Source organism: Chrysemys picta, chromosome 1, assembly GCF_011386835.1.
Source record: "Chrysemys picta bellii isolate R12L10 chromosome 1, ASM1138683v2, whole genome shotgun sequence".
Classification (NCBI taxonomy): Eukaryota; Metazoa; Chordata; order Testudines; family Emydidae; genus Chrysemys; species Chrysemys picta.
This window is the reverse complement of record NC_088791.1, coordinates 282,830,924-282,852,458: the sequence shown is the minus strand read 5'-3', so window position 1 is coordinate 282,852,458 and position 21,535 is coordinate 282,830,924.

Genomic DNA, 21,535 nt, shown 5'->3' with positions numbered 1-21,535 from the left:
GCTACTCATTCTCTCCCATCCTTCCTAGACACATTTCTGCCCAGTGCTCCCAGCTGAGTAGTTAAATAGTGTTGTCTTCTTACTGAAACCTTATGAGGTTTTTGGTTGACCATCGCCTAATATGAGGAGAAAGAGGAAAGGCCAAAGAGGAGTCAGGATCCTGGGACTGACAGGTCCCCAGGCATATCAGAAGAGCCAGGGCCAATAGGAAGATGCCAGCACTCCAAGTCAGCCAGATTGACTGAGGGGGCAGGCCAATGATGGAGTCAAAAGCCCAGCGCCCATCCTCTGTGTGAGCTGGGGCAGGGTGGGCAGAGTAAAACATAAAAGGGAGAGGGCAACAGTCTGAGCAGCCAGAGCAGCATCCCCAGGCTAGAGGCCAGAGTGGTGAGGACCAGCTGCACTGGCGGTGAGCCAGGATTGAGCTACAGAGGAGAGCTGTGGGACCAAAACTGGGATAGAAGATACCCACCATGCCACAAGTTAACTGGAGCTAAGAGTTATGAACATCTGGGGAAAGTAAGGTAGGGACCCTGGGCAGAGAGGGCCCAATCAAAGGTGGCATCACTAGATAAGAGGGCCTTGAAGGCTAGACTTGGGTGGGAGGACATGAACCCGACAGGAGGGCAATACTGGAGAGAAGGGTCCTGCACCTGGAGCCTGAGGATGTGTAGCTGCCATCAGAGCAGGTGTCTTATTTGCAGTATCACCATAGCGCATCCAGGTCCTAGGCAGTTGACTTGAGTCATGTAAGGAATAGAGTGTGAATGTTCCAGAGTTCCAGAGATTATTGTTTACAGTGTCCTGTGCCCATTATGCAGCGCTCCTTGATCTTTTAAACATTCAATTTTTTGCCTTATTCATTTACAGTTACTGTTTTATAAATTGCATGTGGTTTAAATTAAATGTGCTGATCACTGGGTCAGCACATTGGCTGGTGAAGAGAGAGTACACTGGAGTGGAAACACCCTAGCCCCTGTCCTGAGTGACCCATGCTGAGATTGGGGGTTAAGCCCCCAAGGGATCCTGGGTCCAGCTTATAAAGACTCTGCTCCATGGGAGAGAGAAAAAGAAGTCCTTGATGTCACGCAGGCATCTGGGGACAGGGAGTTGGGGTGATGAATTGGATCCATTTGCCATTCAATTCCACTGGACTAATGTAGAAGACAGGAAAATTCCATATGATAGCGAGATCAATCCCCTGCTTACACATAGTAGGGATGGAGAAGGTGTGTGAGGTCCAAAGAGTATAGGCTTGATTCTTCACTGACTTGTTCCTTGCATAGTAATCTACAACTGCACAAAATGTATGTGTAATGCTACCAAGTCTGAATGGTAGCGTTTAAAACTTAATACAGGAAAGTATACCTCCCCCAAATTCAGACTCCCACTAGAAGTCATTATGGAAGCAGAGATACTTCTTATAAGTGATGCTTGCTGCCCAAATGAATGCCTAACAACCAGTTCTGAAGTGTAATAAGGAGTATGTTGGGCCTGACTGTCCACTGCTTTGCTCATTGTGTGGCCATTTACACCAATGTTAAGAGAGTGTAAATAAAATGTGTAATGCTAACAAAACATTGCTTCCCTTCCTCAGCTGCTAGAAATGTTTCTCAGCCAGAACTTTTGAACATGGCCTATATTAGAATGAGTGTGGGTTGACTAATGTATTAACACATTTCTAAGCTAAAAAATGGATTATGCAGATCCACATGACAGCCAAAAAAAAAAAAAGCTTTTCTACTACACGGTATGTTCAGATACCCCACATATGTTATCTTGTGTGGCAAGGATTTCTTTTTTCACCATAGATATGCACAATGCCTAGCACATTAGGGCCCCAATCCCTGACTGGGGATCCTAGACACTAGCCTTATTCAAATATTAAATCATAATAATAATAATAATCTTAATTGGGATTAATTTTGTTTTTCCCACTTGTAAATCCAGGTTCCCTAAGATATCTTCAACCAAAATGAACAAGACTCAGCCATACAAAACAGCAATAATACCCCAAAAATGACAGAAAAGTGACAGTTTCACCTTGGAATTGCAGGAGGATCGCGAATAGCTTGCAGAAGATGGCAAAGAGAAAAAAAGACAAGAGGACTTGCAGCAAGAAGGAACAGGAAGAAGGCCAGAGAATCACATCAACACCAAAAAGAAGCAGAACTATGTGATTGGGGACTGCCTATTAAGAAGAACAGACAGGCCTGTCACCAGAGATGATCCAGAGGACAATACGGGATGCTGTCTCCTGGGAGTGAAGATACAGAATGTAGACCTGAGGCTGAAGAGAATCCTAGTGCGAGCTGGAAAGAATCCACTGACTATCCTTCTCATGGGAACAAATGAAACTGATAGATTCTTGCTGGAACACATCAAGGGAGACTATAACAGGCTGGGAAAGATGCTTAAAGAAATGGAGGCCCGGGTGATCTTCAGTGGGATTCTACCTGTCCCTATAGGAGGAGAATGAAGACAAGATTACAATGACAACAGATGTCTCAGGCAATGGTGTTATAAGGAGGGCTTGTTCAAACACTGGGAGGCATTCAAGGACATAGGACTGTTCTCATGGGATGGACTCTACCTGAGTAAGGGGAGGAAATAAACTTCTGGGATGGAGGTTGGCGCAATTGATTAAAAGAGCTTTAAATTAGGAATTTGGGGGAGGCGGTTGGGGAGATGTTCACGTACTCTCTGCACCTGATTTTAACATCGAGCGGGAAGAAAATCAAATAAGAGGACACAGGATTGGAGAAAGGAACAACAAAGAGTAGGAGAATAGTCAACAAGAGGAATGATAGTGCCAGTATCAATGACAGCAACAGTCAGGTAGGCGATACTGGCAGTAGAATGACTGTACCTAATTGGGTGAAGAAATTGGGTGAAGCCAAGCAGAAACAATTAAGATGTCTGTACACCAGTGCAAGGAGTCTGGGTAATAAAGTAAAGGAACTCAAACTACTACTAGTTCAGGAAGTGAAACCAGATATTATAGGGATAACAGAAACATAGTAGCATTGTATATTAATGATGAGGTAGACTAAAGAAATTAGAAGTGATGGAATGGGTAAAGCAGAGTTTGTTTGGGTCAAAATCACTTTGCAGAAGAAAGCTACTAGAGGCTCCCCTGGGATCGTGCTTGTGGTATGCTACGGACCCCAGGAGCCAATTTGGATATAGGTAGAGACCTCTTTAAAGTTTAACTAAATAAATGCTATTGGGAATTGTGAGATTATGAGATACTTTGACTTCCCAGATATAGACTGGAAGACAAGTGCTACTAATAATAGTAGGGACAAAATTTTCCTGGATGTCATCGCTGACAGATTTCTTCAAATAGTTACTGAACCTAGAAGAGGTGATACCATTTTCAATTTGGTATTGGTGTCTAATATGGACTGGTTGAAGGGGGATAATCTTGGTTCAAATGATCATGAGCTAATTCAGTTTAAACTAAATGGAAGTATAAACAAAAATAGATCTGCAAGTAAGGTCTTTGGTTTGAAAAGGGCAAACTTTAAATAAATTAAAGAAAGTAGCTAGGGAAGTGGACTGTACTGAAGAACTCAAAGATCTGAATGTGGAGGAGGGTTGGAATTATTTTAGTCAAAGTTGCAGAAACTATCTGAAGACTTCATACCAAACAATAGGAAAAAATTCATAGGGAAGGATTGCAGACCAAGCTGTATGAGCAAGCATCTCAAACAGGTTATTACAAGAAAGCAGAAATCCTAGAAGGGATGGAAGATGGGAAGGATCAGCAGGAAAAGCTAACTCTTGGACAGGGGCGGCTCTACCATTTTTGCCACCCCAAGCAAAAAAAAAAAAAAAAAAAAGCGTCTCGGACTGTTGCCGCCCGAACTGCTGAAGCGCACACACACCCAAAAGCTCTGAGGATGAGCACTGCCTTTCTTCTCCACGTTCGTCCAAAACATTTTACAATGTCATCTTCCCATCTTCTTGGAGGCCAACCAGGTGGTCTTTTCTGTTCTCGTGGGTACCACTCAGTAATGATTGTGGTCCACCTATTGTCCATGAACTGTGCTATATGTGGCCCACCCATCGTATCTTCTTATATCTGCTTTCCACAACAATATCTTTCACACTGCTGCGTTCTCTAATAATTTCATTTGGGATACGATCCAGAAGGGAAATTCCCAACATAGCTCATTCCATTGCCCTTTCAGCTACTGACAGCTGCTGTTCTTCTCTCTTTGTCAGTGCCCATGGCTGGCAGCACTGTTGAACTGAAAATATTTGTACATGTGGTGTTGTCGATTTTTCCTTTGAGGATGTCCTTAACGGAATTAAACGCACACCATCCTGCCTGAATCCTTCGTGAGAGTTCTCCGTTCATGTCTTGGTGCATATTAACTTCTTGGCCCAAATATACGTACTGTTCCACTTCTTCAATTTCTTCTCCTGTTACCGTTATTTGGGCTTTTTGTAAGACGTCTGATCGCATGTATTTCATTTTGCAACGGTTCATTTTCAGACTGACCTGACTGCTTTTCTTGTCGAGTCTTCGTAGCATGCTCTGCAGTTGGTTGGTGCTTTCAGCAATTAGTACGATGTCGTCCGCGACTCTGAGATGAGATAATCGTTCTCCATTTATATTAACACCACTCCTCCAATTGATCTTGTTCATAACCATTTCAAGGCAGGCAGTAAATAGTTTCAGTGAAATCGTATCTCCTTGCTTTACGCCATTCTCGATTGGGATGCGGAGGGGAGTTTTGAGGAGAGTAATGTCTGTTGTATATCCAGTATTCACTTCCTTCAACAATCTGATGTAATGCCCTTAATGCCCTGCTCTGCGAGAGCCTTTAATATTTCGTTGAACTCGATGCTATCGAAGGCCTTTTCATAGTCGACAAAAGCAATGCACAGCGGGAGTTTGTATTCCCTTGCTCTTTCTAGCAGCTGGCTAAGGGTAAATATATGGTCGGTCATGTTGAAATTTCTTCAAAACCCTGCCTGCTCTCTCAGCTGTTGTTCATCCAGACTCTGCGAGAGTCAGTTCGTTATCACCTTTGTAAAGAGTTTATAGATATGAGAGAGCAGGCATATAGGGCAATAGTTCTTAAGATTTTCTAGATCCCCCTTCTTGTACAGCAAGATGGTATTCGACTCCTTCCAGCTTGATGGTATTTTTCCTTCTTCGAGATATCGACTGAATCTTAAAGCAAGGGCCTTCTAAAGTTTTTCGCCTCCTGCGGAAATAATTTCTGACGTTATTCCATCTTTGCCTGGAGCTTTTCCCTTCATCTGGTGTAGTGCACTTCGGATTTCGCTGATGATTACTGGGGGGACGCGTTCTTCTGACTCTTGAAGCATTGGGAGAGGGACGTTGATTCTTGATTTGAACAGTTCTGTATAGAAGTCCTTGAAGACCTCCTCCATCCCTGCTCTATCAATTACTGTCTCTCCGTCCTTGTTCTTCAATGCTGTTACGCTCAATCTTTACTGTGCCAATTCCCACTTGCATGTCCTGAGGCTCTTGCGTGATTCAGCTGTTGTAAGGAGCTTTTCTTTCCAGAAGTTCTCAAAGTCGTCCTTCAGTTTTTGCCGTAAAAGCTTGCACAGAATGGAGTACTTGAGGTTGTTATTCTGAAGAAAGCGATTTCTGGGTTTGTCCTTTATAATATGGGCTTACTACTTATTCAAAAAGAATCTGCTCCACCTTGCATTTAGCTGTTAGGCTGGGAGTACCTTTCCCATGTAAAAAGAAGAGTTCTGTGTGGCTCGAAAGCTTTTCTCTCTCACCAACGGAAGTTGGTCAATAAAAGCTATTCCCTCACCCACCTTGTCTCTAATATCCTGGGAATGACATGGCTATCACTACATTGCACAAAACACCAAGATTTTACATCATGAAAACTCAATTCAATGGCTGCTTAAACATGAATTTCTTTTTTTTAGAGTTAATTCATATCCTGGTCTTTAATATTAATAGATGCCACAACATTTCTTTGCAAAAATATAGAGGAAGGGAGACAGACATTCATTATTGTTAAGACAATAAAACACTATAGAAAGAAAAGGAAAAATGGCATTCACTTTGCATATTGTAGCTTTATGCACTGTGGCAATTTTATGAACATCTCAGTTTGCCTTCTCAATTGCTTTTTTCGCCTTCAAAATGAATTCATATTCTTTCAATTCTGTTTCATTTCCAGTGTGAAAGAGGTGAGGAAATAAATTCACAAAACTACATCCAGAAAGATTTGGCATGTTTGTTTTAAAATCCTGACTTTTTCCAAGTCAAAGAGCATTATTGTAACATACTTCATATCTGATGTTAGCATATTTTGCATCTAGATTAGCATGAAATTAGATTTATTGAATAATTTTATTCTGCTGGTTAAAAATTACTCATTATCATTGTACCTGTTTTATGATTCCAGGAACAGTGCGCAAAATACCACAAATAAATGTCTCTCCAGGTTGCACAGAAAATGGATACTAGATGCAGAGCTACTACTTTCTATCCCTACCCCCACCCCTCCCAGATTACTAGGAGCACTTAGAAAGATTATTTATGACATGTAAAACCGTGGAGGTAGGATAGGTGTTATTTAGCAATCTTTTCAAAAAAATTCTCATTGCCGGAAACAAGATCTACTACTTTACATGTACACTGGTTGATATTAATAGAAATGTTAGAGAGGGTTATTTACATACAGAGCACTGCATTTCCTCATTGGTTTTCAGTTCCTTTAGAGTTCAATCTGTTTCTTGAGAGAAAATCCTTGTAATTTTAAGGGAAAATAAATGCATGTAACCTACTTTAAAAACAAAATTTGAGTGAGCAGATAGTGGTCACATTTGAAGCTATTAAAGATTGAGACTTTCTTAAAACATCTTTTGTTTGTAAATCCTGGAGATTAGGCAGCCTTTAAAAATAGAAGGTTCTGATTCTCCACTACCTTGTGACCTGCATAGTCACTTTCACCTGTGAAAAGGGAGTACAGGCAGGGTGTAAAATGGTGCTATATAAAAATTGTCCTTTCATTTATACCAGTGCCAACGTTTTACACCCATGTTGCAATCATTTTTCAATGGTCTAAATAACCACACAAAAATGCAAGGCAGCTGGGAATCAGACTCATGACATTTTTTAAAGTGTTAGCCCCACAACCTCCAAAGCACGGAGGCCATTTTTCAACATACTGCTGCCTGACTCTGGCATTAAAGTTGTCATTGGCGCCATGGGAACATCATATCAGCATAGGGAAATTTCCCATGGGTGGACAGCTGGTAGAGAGACTCAAATGGTACCTTTTCTTCCTGAAGCTATTATAGGGATTGTGGCTGGGAGAAACAGTTTGATGCCGTCTTCCCCCTCTCCCCCCTTTATTCCCAACAACCATATCCATCCCAACAGATCATTCATCAGCAGCTGGCATAACATCAAGATGCTGACCCTGTAACAAATCAGTAAAAGCTTACCTTTGCAGTCCCCATTCCTGAGCTGTTCTGTGCATTCCTCAGCCATAGCCAAGTGTCTGGGCCTTAATGTTTACTCAGTCGGAAAACTCATTTCATTTTAGTCTCTTTAAAAGGTACCATAGGGATCAATTTATCACCAATTGTTCATTGCTCCTTATAATTTATATGTTTCCTCAAGGTCATGCCACTGGGATTCAGAATAATTATATTACTGATGGCCTGAGCAGCTTGAATTATTGCGCATTTTTAAGGAAAATGATATAATGTAACTCTAGTATTTTAATTGTTATTTAAGTATTGTTGTTCCCTCTTTTTTGAGTTTGTTACACATGTAGGGAAACTTATTAAGGTACCATGCAAAGGTACCCATCTGAAACTTTGCAGAAGAAGTAGAAAAAGAGGGAGCTGGCCAAAATGAGGGCAATTATCCAATTCAAAGTATTTTCAATTTGTGTTTAACGTGAATAAAGACTGAGTAAAAGTTGATTAAGGACTTCAGGGTTTGCCGCTTGGTATGCAAGTTAAAGTTGTCCCCAACAGCTTTTGCTTGCATGGGTGGCATTTCCTCAGCAAATATACAAGGTTCATACAGATGAAATGTTCTTGAACAATTTATCTTATCTATTAGGAACTAAAGGGCTTTCTCAGCTACAGTACTAAATTACTCATGTTTCCAGATGCTTTATTCTGCCACAAATATTGTAATTTCATACAATGCAATGAAAAGCCATTCACATGCAATTTCCTTTGTGAGTCTCTTGGACTACTAGCAGAAACTCATTTGACATATGTCTTTTTGATTGAAGCCTCAGTCAAGACTACAAATAGGGTTGTACAATAACATGAAAAAATTTTTAATACCTTTTCAGCCATTATATTTAATATTGCATGCTAAAGTTCCAGATCTTCATTCTCCACTGTCTAATGTGGAGAATCATTGTCAATCATTTATATCTATGCAAAATGAGTGCAAATTGGATGCAAAACTATCACCCTGATTTGCTAGTGTTTTGCACTTACTTTGCTCAAGAGTAAATCACTACACAAGGTTTAAAGCAATGGAGAATCATGCCCCCACAGGGGCTTGCATTGTAATATATCCCAAGATTTTGTAATAGTACCAGCAATAAAGGATATGGAGGGTCAAGGGGACATTAGTCAAGAGTACCAACATGAATAATTCAAAATGATCTGGCCAAATTGGAGAAATGGTCTGAGTTAAACAGGATGAAGTTTAACAAAGACAAATGCAAAGTACTCCACTTAGGAAGAAAAAATCAGTTTCACACATACAGAATGGGAAGAGACTGTCTAGGAAGGAGTATGGCAGAAAGGGATCTAGGGGTTATAGTGGACCACAAGCTAAATATGAGTCAGTGTGATGCTGTTGCAAAAAAAGCAAACATGATTCTGGGATGTATTAACAGGTGTGTTGTGAGCAAGACACGAGAAGTCATTCTTCCGCTCTACTCTGGTTAGGCCTCAGCTGGAGTATTGTGTCCAGTTCTGGGCACCGCAGTTCAAGAAAGAGGGAGAAATTGGAAAGGGTCCAGAGAAGAGCAACAAGAATAATTAAAGGTCTTGAGAACATGACCTATGAAGGAAGGCTGAAAGAATTAGGTTTGTTTAGTTTGGAAAAGAGAAGACTGAAAGGGGACATGATAGCAGTTTTCAGGTATCTAAAAGGGTGTCATAAGGAGGAGGGAGAAAACTTGTTCACCTTAGCCTCTAAGGATAGAACAAGAAGCAATGGGCTTAAACTGCAGCAAGGGAGGTCTAGGCTGGACATTAGGAAAAAGTTCCTAACTGTCAGGGTGGTTAAACACTGGAATAAATTGCCTAGGGAGGTTGTGGAATCTCCATCTCTGGAGATATTTAAGAGTAGGTTAGATAAATGTCTATCAGGGATGGTCTAGACAGTATTTGGTCCTGCCATGCGGGCAGGGGACTGGACTCGATGATCTCTCGACGTCCCTTCCAGTCCTAGAATCTATGAATCTATGAATGGAATCACTGAGACAATTATATCTATATTTCATTAGGATAATAACACTAACATTTTTATAGATTGCTTACCACTTATACAACTCCAAATTATGGGGAAGAATTTCAAAGATACAAAACAGATGTTAGACTCCCAGCTCCCATTGACTTTTAATAAGAGTTAGGAGCCTAAGTCTTGGAAAATTTCCTCCAAAGTGGTTGTTGCATTTTTGCTTCATACTATTCCCCTATTTTATCAAAAGATTAAATTGCCTTGTTACGTTTTATCCTGAGGGAAAATACAGTTTTGGACAAAAATCACTAGAGACTAATGTATTGTCACATATTTTGGGTGTTGTTATGGCAGTATTCAATGCAGATAACAGAGTTATTTAAGCATAAAGAAGATCCGTATAGAGACAGAAAGTGGGAACATATGGATATGCTTAGTTTAATGTGGTTTTGCCTGATACTTCTAAGACAGATAACTTTGTTCTCTTATGGGCATTCACTGCCCGGGTATGTCACAAAGGAAGTGGTGTCCAAGGAACAAAGACATGATACAGTATGCCCCTTTGGCCCCACACACTCTATGGCAAGATCATAGAAACAGCTTTGGTGACCTGCATAGAGAGTGAAAGCAAAGACAAGGATGTCCCATATCCATGTAGGTGTCAGTGGTAGAGCAACAGATGAGTGGGTATGTTCTGTCAGCCTCTTGCCCCAAGAACTGCAATGAAATTTGGGGAAAGCTAATATTGCTTCAGAAAAAAAGAACGGTCACTGAATGCTGTGTGATCACTCCTCAGAAGGATCAGAAAGTGCAGAAGAGGGAGCTGGCAATCAATGACAACATGAGCACTGGCCTGGCATGGTGAGGTTAGAAGAGGAGAACTTATGAATGGCTGTTCTGGGATCATTAGATGTGGTGACAACTTTACATCCTTGGTGTAGAAAATGTATAAACTCTGTAACTCTGTTAAATTTTTCCCCATAGCAGACTGAAAGGAAGAGAAGGATTCTTTAACAGGACACAGAGTCTCCCAGCCTTGTTTTGTTCCTAATGTGTCAGCCTGTTAAATTGTCCTATAGGCTTGTGGTTCCCAAACTTTTTAGTACCAAGGCTTCCTTAAACACATTTTAAAACTTGGTGGTTCTGCACAACCAAATATTCTCCTTACTGAGTCAGAACACTAGATGGAAAAGTTCAGAATACTAGATTCAGGAGGGACACTAAAGTTCAGACAATTCTCAATAAACTACACACAGTTTATTCAATTATATAATCTGATATAATCCAATCTAATTCAGGTTTTTAAAAATATCATTGGAAAACATGGACATGGCCCAAGCTTCTAGTGAGAAGAACGGGTCTGTTAAATAAAATTTCTTCAACTATTGTGCCTGCTTTTACAAATTTCACGTTAGGTATGTCTATGGATTCATCAAGCTGCAATACAAAATATTGGCTCATCTTAATTTATTCTATCAACTAGTTCTGGATGTTTTCTGCAAGGTCATCAATGTGTTGATGGTTGGTATTATTTGACATCAGAGTGGTTTTCAGTGCCATGGCTGCTTGTTCCCAAGTCATAATTCTACACATATCTATTCTTGATGAAAGTAGAAGGTGTGTATAAAGCCACAACATAAAATGCTTCTATTGCTTTTTGAGGAACAGTTGCTTCATTACACATGACATTGGGAGGTGGGGAGTACTTTAATTCTTCTTGTTTCTGAAGAAAAAAATCATGGCTCTTGTTTACAAGTTTCTAAATGTCTCTGTAATTTCCCTGGTCTCATACTTTCTTTTACTAACACCTGAAAGCAAATGAAGCATTGTGGCTGTGGCCTTTCCGCAATAATATTGAGACACGAAAGTAACTATTATTCATTGTCTCCTTTTCTGTTTAAGTTTACTATCATCATCATCTTCATCTTCATGTTTGTTACATTTAGGCTTAGCTCTTGGTAAAACTATTTCCATTATAAAAAATAAGACACCTGTCTCTCCCTGAGCCCTCTTCCCCTATCTGCTACTGCCAGCACTGAGGCACTCTCTGTATCCTCTGCTCCAGCAGGGGTCTTTCAGGTGAAAGACTTCCTGCTGAATGCTTCTATTATATTTCTGGACCCAACAGAGAAGGAGATAGACAGAGACACAGAGGAAGCTGATAGAAACATGGTTGTCTGGTGTGCTCTCTTTAATGTGAGTATCAAAGATGTGTTAAATTTAGTATGCATTCCCACTTATTCACTCATATGCTAATAGAGATCAAAGGAGATGGTGATTGCATTGTTTTTGTCTGTCTATAGCCTGTAGTTTGCTATTACATCACTTCTATATTATGAATATTCTGTAATTAAATAACCCCAGATCAAAGGTGTGTTAATGAAGAGTTAATGAAGGTGTTAGAACTTCATGAGAACTAAGGGAATGTTACTTGAATTGTCCTCACTTATCTAGTCCTATCTAATGGCAGTCATTTGCATTATGTATATCTCTGTAACAAATTACTCATCAAAGAAGAGTGCTAAATTCAAAGCAAGGGCCATTGAGTTCAATAATGGGAATTCACAGACTCAATCTGCAATACTCACTCACAGCCAACAAAGGAAGGCCCACATGGGTACAGAAGCTTTCAGCTAGCTTTCTGTGTAAAGAAGATATAAAAGATGGATTTAAGGAAAGATCCTTCATCTCTACACTGTTTGGATTCCAACAGGGTGGAAATACTGAACAAGTAGACAGAGATCCCCAGAGTTATTCTGGGTGCCCTGAGAGACTTTTGGAACTGGCAGATTATTACATCTCTATTGTTTTGCCACCATATAACTCCCTGGTACGCCCACATCTTGAATACTGCATTCATATCTGGTCACCACATCTCTAAAAAGAGATACTGAATTGGAAAAGGTACAGAAAAGGACAACAAAAATTATTAGGGGCATGGAACTGCTCCCATCCAAGGAGAGATTAATAAGAAACTTTTCAGCTTGGAAAAGAGACAACTAACAGGGGCAGAGCCGGCTCCAGGCACCAGCAAAGGAAGCAGGTGCTTGGGGCGGCCAATGGAAAGGGGCGGCACGTCCGGGTCTTCAGTGGCAATTCGGCAGTGGATCCCTCAGTCCCTCTCGGAGCGAATGACCCACTGCCAAATTGCCACCGAAAAATGAAGCGGCGCGGTAGAGCTGCCGCCGAAGTGCCGCCAATCGCGGCTTTATCTTTTTTTTTTTCCCCACTTCGCCGCTTGGGGCAGCAAAAAAACTGGAGCCGGCCCTGAACAGGGGATATGATAGAAGTTGATAAAATCATGACTGGTGTGGAGAAAGTGAACAAGGAAGTGTTATTTACTCCTTCTCATAACACAAGAACTAGGGGTCACCAAATGAAATTAATAGGCAGCAGGTTTAAAAAAAATAAAAGGAAGCATTTCTTCACACAACACACACTCAACTTGTGGAACTCTTTGTCAGAGGATATTGTGAAGGCCAAGAGCATAACAAGTTTCAAAAAGAACTAAATAAGTTCATGGAGGATAGATCTATCAATGGATATTACCCAGGACTGGCAGGGATGCAAAAACATGCTCTGAAGTGTCCCTAGACTCTGTTTTCCAGAAGCTGGGAATGGGTGAAAGGGGACGGATCACTTGATGATTACCTGTTCTGTTCATTCCCTCTGAAGCACTTGACATTGGCCACTGTCAGAAGACAGGATACTGGTTTGGATGGACCATTGCTCTGATCCAGAATGGTCATTCTTATGGTCTTATGATTTGCAACATTTGACTCGCCTGTTAATGTATTTACCTGCTTAAACCTCCCAATAACTGTCATTTCTTTTTCTTAGCTAGTAATCCTTTAGTTCGTTTACTATAAAATTGGCTTCCATCATTGTCTTTGGTAAGATAAAGAATACCAATTGACCTAGGTGTAAGTGACTGAGCCTTTGGAGTTGGGAGTAACCTGAAGTGTTGTGATTTTTGGTTTATGTGACCATTATCACTAAGTCCAGTTTGGTCTGGGTGGCAAGTTAGGCTGGACAGCCTTGTCTGTGAATCTATGCATGGTAAGACTAATATAATGATCCAGGAGTTCACATAGTGATCCAGGAGCTCACTAGCTTGGTGAAATCTAAATATAAAGTATATCACCAGTTTGGGGTGTCTGCCCTGTTTTCTGACCTAAGATTAGCACTCACAGTTGTGAGCCATTCCAGACAGCGTAACAGCTAGATCAATCTCTATTTGTAGGTATGCATTGAGCAAATCCAATTTACTGAAATGCTGTCCACCACTAAGAGCAGCAAACAAATCTTCAATATGAGGTGATACTGTTCTGCATATAAAACTGGATTTAGTGTCACTTTGAAATTTCCACAAATTCAGACTGAGCGTTCCTCTTTAATCACTGGTATGATGGGTGTAGCCCACTCACTATGTGAAACTAGTTACAAGACTCCAATATTCACTAAATCAGCTTCCACCAGAGGCTGAGCATAAGGCAGAACTCTGGGCTTACAATATTTTGGGTGGCTGATTTAACAGTAAGCCTCACTGGCTTGTTGCTCATCTGTCCAATTTCTTCAAAAACTTTGGCGTGTCTCTCCAGTATTTCTTTAAGATTTTGAGGATTTCTTTTGTGATTGCTTTGATCTCAATCCAATTCACCTTGAGCTTCTCAAGCTAAGTTCTGCCAAATAATGGTGAATACTTTCTTTCAATCACACAAGGGTAAAACAATTGATTATCCATCTAGTTGAACTTTCACCTGGAGTGTCCCTTTTGGGACTAATTTTTCCTCAGTATAATTCTTCAAAAATATGGAGGTTTCTTCCAGAGGAACTTGTGACAATCTTTGGCGATAGATAGACAGATGCAGAAATCAGTGAAACACCAGCTTCAGTAGCAAACTCCATTCTTATAGGGAGTCCTTGGCATCTGGGTTACACCCTTCATCAGTCTCCGACTCCAGCTTGAGATAACGTATAGTGCTAGGTCTTGGTCAGTTGTCACTGGAGCTCTTTTATTCCACATTCTGAACTCCTGACTTCTGTCCTTTAAGTTCATTCTTCATAGCTGTCTTCTTGGATGTATGGTTACTCTTTGTTTCTGGTCACTGAACTATGTGAGAGGTCATGGCAATATGTCCTTTATTCTGCCATTTACTGCAAATGACCTGGCATGCCCAGCAATCCTTCTCAGTGTGCCTAGTTTGTGTGTAACAGCTATATGGAAATTCCTTACATTCCCATGGTCCTCTGTCTTGCTGATTCACAAGATGAGGTTTTCTGTCCACACTAATTCCAGAGAATCCTTCTCCGCGGTTTCCATTGCAACAGTCACTTTGGCAGCATGTCTGAAAGTAAGTACTGATGCAGTCAAAAACTTCTTCTGACTCTGGTCATTGCATAATCTAGAGATGAACTGATTATGCACGACATCACAGTGCTCTGAAAACTTCCTCAGAGCAGCAACCAACTGTGCTACTGACTCTCCACTTCCCTGATGTTGTTGATGAAACCGATATTGTTCTGCTACCATCATTGGTATAGGAGAAAAATATTCATACATTGCTGCAGTAATTGTGGCATACATGGCAGTTTTGGGCTTAGTAGGAGACAATATCTCACACAGCAGTTCATATGCCTTCAGACCCATCACTGTCAGCAAGGTTGAAATTCTTTGTCCATCTAGAATGGTGCTGTGGGTTACAGACTACTCAAAACATTTTAGGTGCACCATCCATGATTCAATGTTGTTATCAAATTCACCAGCATTGCCCACAATCATTACCATTTCTCTGCTCTCCTGTTGAACTTCACACCTCTTGGATGTCTTCTGAGACAGGAAAACTGTATTTGTTATTCTACTTTCTGCATTTGATTACCCTCTGCTGACTGTGCTTACACTGCAAACTGCAGAATTCTCTCTTTAGCTGCACTTGAGCTCTCTCTGCTAGCTATAGACCGTTGGCACAGGCTACAGGCTGTTTGTCTGAATGCTTGGACGGGACTAGTCAATATGGATGCTTGCTTACACTCACTGCTTGTTTGTTTGAACAGCTTTGGCAGTAATTGCACTACTCTTATCCTGTGTTCCATCTTTATTTGCCTACTTCCCCCTGTCTTGCTGGCTGGTTCCCATTATCCAGGAGCAAAAACAGCAGTCTGTCACCCTGTGTCTCTAGGTGAACTTTGTCCCCTTTTTCATAGTATTATTTGCTAACTTCTTTTTCTTCTTGTTCAGGAAATTGGAGCACTGGACTCTCGTGGGATATAAATCCTGCATTGCCAATGTTATATTTCTGGACCCAGCAGAGAAGGAGATAGACATTGACACAGAGGGAGCTGATAGTAACATAGCTGCCTGCTGTGTTCGCGTTATTGTTCTAGCTGCAAAACAAACTACCACAAAAGTGAGGCTTTGCACTAAGGAGGGGAAGGGCTCAAACATTTAAAGGGATAGGACATCACAGCTTCCATCAGCAGCAAGTTTCTCTGTTTAAGGCCCCCTGCAGGAGTGGAAGGAACAGAAAGGCTCCTACTTCCAGCAGCAGCCAAAGATGCAGACTCAGACCATAGACATGATCAGGGCCGACTCTAGGTTTTTTGCTGCCCCAAGCAAAAAAAATTTTGGCTGCTCCCCGTCCGAGCCCTGGGCTCCTTGCCGCATCCCCCTGCTGCCCCAGCCCTGGGCTCTCTCATTCCTCCCCACCATTGCCCCCCCCACACACACACACACCCCTCCTGCCGCCCCAGCCCTGGGCTCTCCCCCCCACCCCCAACCTGCACCATCCTTCTGCTGCAGCCCTGGGTCACTGGTAACTCGCTCCCATGGCAGGTCATTCAGCAGGAATTTTAGATGTGCACAGGACACAGACAGGATTGGTTCCCATATGGTTACAGAACTGCAGTAAAGTGGAACAATTTTCAGCTTGTGTGATTGGAGGATATCTGGATGCATATTATAAGGCTGTCCTACATAAATGAGGAAAAGTTGAGGTGCCTTTATTATTCTTTTGTTCCCCTCTTTCTTTCTATGGGGAATTTGCCAATGCAATATCACTGTCTTCCTTTTAAACAAACAAACAAAAAAGGCAATGGCTGTTGAAAATAGCAATTCCAGTCCTAATAACCACTGGGAAGCATTTCTTGCTCAATTTTATCCTACTTTTTCTACAGCAAGTTACAGTGGATCAGTATATTTGATTTGGGAGAAATGAAGTAACAGCTGCCCAAACTGAGCTTGAGCACTCCTGAATTTTGAGGTGTTCAAATCTGGAAGGCAGGTGCTGGGGGGGAGGGGGCTGTGGCTCTGCGGGGGAGCATGGCAGCATGTATGCAGCAGCGTGTCTGGCGCTGTGCGGTACCAGACACGCTGGTCTGAGTGGCACGGTAAGGGGGCTGCAGGGTTTGGATGGGGCGGAGGTTTGGGGGGGCAGTCAGGGGCAGGGAGAAGGGGGGGTTAGATGGGTCAGGGGTTTGCGGGGGCAATCAGGGGACAGGCAGCGGTTGGATAGGCGTGGGAGTCCCAGGGGTTTGTCAGGGGACAGGTAAGGGGTGGGGTCCTAGGGCGGAAGTTGGGGGGGTCTCAGGAGGGGGAAGTTGGGGACAATGAGAAGGGAGGCTTAGATGGGGTGGGGTCCTGGGGGGCAGTTAGGGGTAGGGGTCCCGGGAGGGGGTGATCAGGGGACAGGGAGCAGGGGGCGTTGGAGTTTCTGTGGAGGACAGTCAGAGGGAGTGGATGGTGGCAGGGTGGGGCTACCCTCCCTGTGGAGTGTCCTATTTTTTGAATGTTAAAATATGGTATCCCTACCCTTCCCAGTGCAGCTCTCCGTTCACAGCAGGCTGCAGCATGAGGTCTCAGCTACCTCACTCCCTCCCCCTGTTTCCTGTTAGTAGTGGCCAAGGGAATGCTGGGAAATGTAGTTCTTTCCCTGCTCCAGGGCTGGCTTTATAGGCAGGGAGCTAACCAAGGAACTACAGCTCCCAGGGCCCCCTGTTGGTTCTCAGCTCCCATGCTGGATCCCTGCTGCCCCTGCAAATGGGCTGCCCCAAGCACGTGCTTGCTTTGCTGGTGCCTAGAGCCGCCCCTGGACAAGATGCAGGTGATTTTTAAAGCTAGTTTAATAGTCTCTTTATTAGGAAAAAAAAGTGGACTGATTAATATTTTTCCCAAATACTTGTGGCGCCCCCATGAATGCTTCCATGGCTTACAGTTTGGGAAGCATTGCTTCAGAAAGTCTATTCAATTAGAGGGGGGGAATGATAGGTGATACACTGCAAACAACTGTATTGTGTCCCACCAATATATTCAAGAATTTTTGTATATATCCTTACAACAAAGCAAATTTTAGATGCAAAAATGGAGCAATATGCATTTTTTGCAATCAGTAGATTACATATTGTGCAAATCTGCCCACAATGCCAATGCTTCATGCATACTTAACAAGAAAACAGCATTTCTCACTACAAATCTTTTTTTTTTCTCATTATTATTATTATTATTATTATTGATGCAGCAATGAGCTGGATAAAAACTTCTCCTTCTCCTTTCCCCTCGTTCACTTGCCTGTTAGGATCATAACAGAATTGGCTTGCAAGACAACCTTAAAACCACTAGAACAAAGATATTCTGCAGATTACAAAAAGTGCCGAAACATACTTCTCAGTTAGGCCAGGATTCAAATCTCTACGTCCCACTGAGTTCAGTAGGAATTGGATTAAGCCCTCAAATGAAAAATTCAGATCCACTGAAAAGTCTAAATATCTGTGAGTGAAATATCTTTTTAAATCTGGATGAATTTAGTTGTCGTGATCCAGACAGAAGAATAGCATATTGGTTAGTACCGTTACGTATCCACCTCATACCATTACTAACACTCCAGACAGCTTCAAAAATTTGTACTAATACAAATGAAGTTGAGGTGCATGTGAAAGAAATCTCATAAATCCTGACAGAATTACAATTAGGAAGACAGGATAGTATTGATTAAGCCACTGCACAGCCCTTTTTATTCTACTTGCAACAGTAATAATTGCTTGGCTGCTTTGCTGTTGTTATTTGTGCAAGATTCCAATTCATGCTAATAGGAGTTCCCCGTAGAGTCTGGCTTTATACCAATATATGATGAAACATTTTGTGACATAAAATTATGCCACTTGCCGCCAAGAATAATTTGTCATACAAGGGGACACTTAAATGGAACAAAGGCCACAAATGGGGGACAAACTTACTGAAAAGGAGACAATTGCTAGTGGACAAACAATAAATACAACCTTATGGCTGCTGTCATCTTTCCATTTTCTGTTTATATCATTCTCAGGAGATGGTAACAACGTACAACCGTGGGATGAAACCCTGGCTCCACTATCTTTAATGGGAGTTGAACATTGACTTCAATGGAGCCATGATTTCACTCTTGGCCTCTCTGGTTGAACCTGCTACTGCACAGATAGCCTTCTGATTCAGAGAAGGAACATCTGACACCAGGGCTCCCATATACATTTGTGACTGATCTTGCTGTCCATTGTATCATCCTTCCTCTCTCTCTCTGAGAATGTCACTTCTGGTTGGGAGCAGGACCAAGAACAACAAGTGTTCCTTTGAACACTGGTTTCTGCTGTTACTTACAGTCATTCTCACTACCTCCACAAAAGGGCTTTGCTTACAGTTGGGAGAGAATACCTCTATCTCCAGGGTACCTCTGCATCCTACTACCCACCACCCTCCTTACATATAGCAAGGATGTCACTTTTAATTGAGAGACTATACAAATACCACCAGGGCTATACTGTCTGCAAATGAATGTTGCTGTTTGCCACCATACACCTTGGTCCCCTGAGAATGTTGGCTCCACTTAAGTGGAAGAATAGTTTTGATCTGGTAAGGATTTTATGTGCTTGGACTTATAGTGAGTTTTGTGGATGGCACAAATTTGTCTAAGGCATTTTTCTGCTAGGTATTATCTGAAAATAGACTGATTTTGATTAATTTGTTCAATATCCAAAATTATTCAATGAATGCTATATGTTCACACATGTTAGCCTATGGGTTGTTCACAAACAATTCACGGTGACTATTGCATGTAGCATTCATTAGTCTTAATTATGTCTTTGCAGTGTGTCATTGCCCACCTCCGTTACATGGTATTGCATTTGTTGCCTGATTGATGAGTCCCAAGTATTTTCAAGATGACCACCAAAAAACTCCCAATCTGAACACTTGTGAGAATACTTATTTGCGCAAGTCCCTGTGACTTTTTCTGTGAACGCTGCCACAAACAACAATGTTCTTGTTCAAATGCAATTTTTTTTTTTAACCACAATATTCACCCAGTTTTAATCTCTATATTCTGACGCACCTCAGGCTAGTCAATTTAATTCAATAACAGCATCAGCACTCAAATGTTGCCAAAGTTAATGTACAGAAATTCTGTGTGGGACAGATTTCACAGTGGTAATAGAGTAGATCGGCTTAATGTAATTTCCCATTACTGTAGGTTCAGTGGCAGAACATCATGCATTATGAGGCTATTCTGAGGTCCCTTCCTTTTCTTCCAAAGTTATGCAACTTTTCTGCAATTTTTTATTGTGAAGTATTGTACTTATTTCTGATAATTTAAGTAGATATCTTTCTTGGACTTCTTTGTATTTCACACAGTGAAGTATATAGTGTCTCAGTTTCAGTTTTTTCTCCTATCACACTGAACACCAATGTATGTAACATCAGGGATAGATTCACTATAAGGAAAATGAGCCAATTTTTAATAAATTATTTTAATTTTTATTTGCTTGTAATCTGTTTTTGAATTTTAACTGAGTGTCCTACTGTAATCGAGCAGATTTCTATGCTTGTAGGAAAGTTGCATTTAATAAATACCAGAAAACGTTATCTGAAGTACATATTTGTCAATTTCTATAAATATATACATTCTTTGTAATTACTTTCATTAAAGAATGTTTCTTACAATACAGATCACTTTAAATCAAATAAAAATGTAATAAAAATAATTGGGGTTTAATCTGAGATCAAAATTTTCTAATTCTTTGGCTAGTTCTGTGCTGGCCATGAAACTGGAGAAGCTTAGAGCCTGATGCAGGCCGCATTTAATGTCAATAAAACTTTCCAGCATAGAAGAGCCTCTAATGTTTTTGCATAAAGGTTTTGGGTTAGTTTCATAATGAAACTTAGGCCTCACGCTGAGGGACTGGATTCTGGGTCTGCAACTTCCCAGGTATATGCAGTAACCACTAGGTTACAGAAAATCATTCTCTCCCACCCTAGCCACCCACCTGATGACATTTTAAATTATTCATTCACAGTGGTACAGCAACAACACAGAAGACTGAGGGATTCCCCACATTAGAATAATCTATAGCCCAGTGGTTAGAGCACTCTACCGAGAGCTGGAACATCATTGTTCAAATATTTTCTCCCTTCAAATGGAGGGAAGACTTGAACTGGGGATCTCCCACATTTAATCTTTGCATGAGGGGAACACTATTTCCACACAAGGAAAGAGAAATTGACATGGATATCAAGCAACGTATTTACCCAGAGACAGCTTGACATTGCCATTAGTAGGCACTGCAGAAGATCAGTGTTGGACCCTCCATTCCCCCCACAGCCAGTCATGTTGGTGCAGAATAGCGGGGGAGGGGACGGGAAGGAGGGGGAGAGAAAAGAAGAGGCTTTGCCCAGTCCAAATATGATACTAGAAAGTTAGTAAATAAAGCAATGAAGACATATTTCAAGCTGCACTTAGTAATAGATTTGAAGAGTTAAAGACACTGCTTTATCACATATAGGAACAATGGAAGTTTTTCAAAGAAGCAAGTGAGGGTGCAGTCAGGAGCACAGTGGGGGATGACAAGATCTAATAAGGAAGAATGGCTCCAACCAAATACAAAGATGCTTCTTGAAGAAAGGAAAGAATTACAGAAAAATAATTCAGCAAGAATGAGACAGCAGTAAGAGAGATATTCTGCAATAAGAATATGTAGACAGACATGCAGGGGCGGCTCCAGGCACCAGCACAGCAAGCGCATGCCTGGGGTGGCAAGCCGCGGGGGGCAGCCTGCTGG